The sequence below is a fragment of the Olea europaea genome, chromosome 11 (genome assembly GCF_002742605.1).
Source record: "Olea europaea var. sylvestris chromosome 11, O_europaea_v1, whole genome shotgun sequence".
NCBI lineage: Eukaryota > Viridiplantae > Streptophyta > Magnoliopsida > Lamiales > Oleaceae > Olea > Olea europaea.
Window position 1 is genome coordinate 33575696 of NC_036247.1, and position 2968 is coordinate 33578663.

Genomic DNA, 2968 nt, shown 5'->3' on the forward strand with positions numbered 1-2968 from the left:
CTTAATTTTGTACATGTGAAATACAATGCAAGACATAATTTTTCGATAGCAGAGTAATTACATTCACATTTCGTTAACTGTCTACTTAAGTAGTAAATTGCCCTTTCTTTACCAAATTGGTCTTCCTGTGCGACCATTCCAGCTGTTGATTCTTTTTCAGCCGATACATACACTTTCATTGGCCGTCCTTGGATTGGTGACACCAACACTGGTGGACTTGATAGATATGTCTTCAGGCTTTCAAAAGCCTTTTGATGTTCTTCTTTTCAGACGAATTCGTTCTGATTTTTCAGCTTTAAGAGCGGCGAAGAGACTTTAGTTCGCCCTGCACAGTTAGAAATAAAGCGTCTTAAAAAGTTTACTTGGCCTAGAAACCTTTGCAATTCTTTTTTGTTGTTAGGTGATTTGGCCTCTAAAATGGCCTTCGCTTTATTTTTATCAAGTTCAATCCCTCTCTTGTGTACTAAGAAACCAAGAAAATTCCCTGCATTAACATCGAATGCACACTTCAAGGGATTCAAATTTAGCTTATATTGCTTCATTCGCTCAAACGAATATCTTAACTATTCGAAATGGTCCTCTTCTTTAATGGACTTGACTACTATGTCATCTACATACACTTCCACAAACTTGCCTATCATATCATGAAAGATTAAATTCATTGCCCTTTGATAAGTTGTCCCTGCATTTTTTAGGCCGAAAGACATAACCACCCATTCAAAACATCCTAGAGACCCAGGGCATCTAAATGCAGTTTTGTGTATGTCTTCTTCAGCTATATAAATTTGATTGTATCCTGAATACCCATCCATGAAAGAATACATGACATATCCGGCAGTCGAGTCTACTAAAGAATCCACCGTGGGCATTGGATACTCATCTTTGGGTGTGACTATGTTTAAATTCCTAAAGTCTATACACACCCTTAGTTTACCATTCTTTTTTAGTACTGGCACGATATTGGACAACCATTTGACATATCTAGCTGTTCTAATAAAACCTGCTTTCAATAATCGCTCTATCTCTTTCTTAATCTCAGGGAGCACATTAGGAGCAAAAAGCCTAGGAGGTTGCCTATGAGATTTAAAATTAGGCTTAGTTGGTAACCTATGTTCCACCAAGTCTCTATCTAAACCAGGCATTTGTTCATATTCCCAAGCAAAACAATCTTTGTACTCTTTTAGTAAAGCGATTAATTTGTTACTAACCTCTGGGTCGAGCATTTGGCTGATGAATGTTGGGCGATCTTCTCCTTCATTGTCAATATTTACTTTGATCAGAGGGTCTTGTACTTGAGCGTATTCAGGTTTGGCAATCCGCATCACCTCGTCGTCCAGTTCCCTTGTAAGTACTTCCTCTTCCAAACAGTCCACCTTGTTGACTTCTCGGCCATTGCTTTGCTCTAACTCGAATACTGCCAACTTGTCTTTCAGCGCTTTTAGGGCTGTCTCTTCTTTTGCTTGTCATTGCATTCCTTATTGAAAGCCATCAGTCTGGCTTTGAAGGCCTGAATGTCGGCCATTTGCTTTTATAACTTAGAATCCATTCAAGACTCCTTGATTATTCTTTTGCCAATTACTGGCTCTTCCAGGGCCACTATATTTGGCCTCATCTGTTTGAACATTTCAGTGAGTGCGTCCACTGAGAACGGTTCTTCGCTTTGCGCGACAACCTGAGTTTTTTCCCCATCTTGTACTACCCTGACAGGTTCATAGTTTCCTTTGTACATGAACTTTTCCACTGAGTTTGCTTCTGCGACAAAAGGCCTATGATCGGCCTGTATCACCTCTGCTTCGCCTTTGTTATTCCAAAAGATCAGGCATTGATGGAGCGACGACGACTTCCGTGTATCCAATCTCTTCCTAGTAGCACATTGTAACTAGTAGGACCATCTATTACAAAGAAGACAGTGGTCCTAGTAGTCGTCCCTATGGTTATGTCCAATAGCATAACTCCCTTAGCTGAAGTTGCTCCTCCATTGAAACTAGTGAGGATGACTTCTGTAGGAATTATGTCACCCTCTGTCTTTGCGAACTTCCTCATCATCCTAGATGGAATGGTATTTATAGCTGCTCCATTGTCAACAAGCACTTTTGCCACTGGGACGCCATTAACTAAAGCTTTAACGTATAATGGTCTCAAGTGTTTAGTCAATTTCATGGCTGGCTGTTTAAAAATAACCTTTTCGGCAGCCTCTATTTCTACTTCCTGCTTGTTTTCTGTCGAATTATCCCCCTGTGATAAGTCGACGTGCAGTATATCACGCTGATCCTCTATCTCCTGAACTTCCTTCCTACTTTTTTCTAATGCTTCCTCATCAGTTACCCAACCCGTGGGAAGGGGCATTATTCTTGGAGGTGACCCATACTTTTCAGAGTGAGGCACTCTCTTCTTCCTTTTGGGTGTCCCGTACAGTACCCCTCTCGATGGTTCCCCCAACAAGTCTACTTCGCGAACTCCCTCTCGATGTAGTTGCTTCAACATAGTATCTCGATGTAGTTGCTTCAACAGAGTATTGCGCGATACTCCTCTCTTTCTTCCTTCTGCTTCTAGGTCGATTTCTTCTTCAATGTCTGTCATCCCATCGTCCTCTTCATTGTTGTAGGCCTCTCTAGAAATCTGGCCTTCTTCACATACCAGTACGTAAGCTTCTCCTTCATTGTCCTCCCTCTCTTCTTCTTTTTCTTTATTCTTGAATTCATTGGCCAGTAGGTAATTATTGGCCATGACAGGAGGCAACGTACCGAATTGGATAGTAAGGGACTGATCTGAATCTTCTTCATTCCTTTTGTCTTACTCAAACCTTGATCTCCCAAAAGAAGTTTTCGGCAGTTCCTTCATTGATTCATCTGTACCGGTCTCTTCACTATCTTTGAGGACATTTTGATTGGCTACCTTAAGTAGTTTAGGCGCTTTAGAATGTGGCACTCCCTGTTGCTGCCTCATCATCCGTCCATAGTTTCGTTGG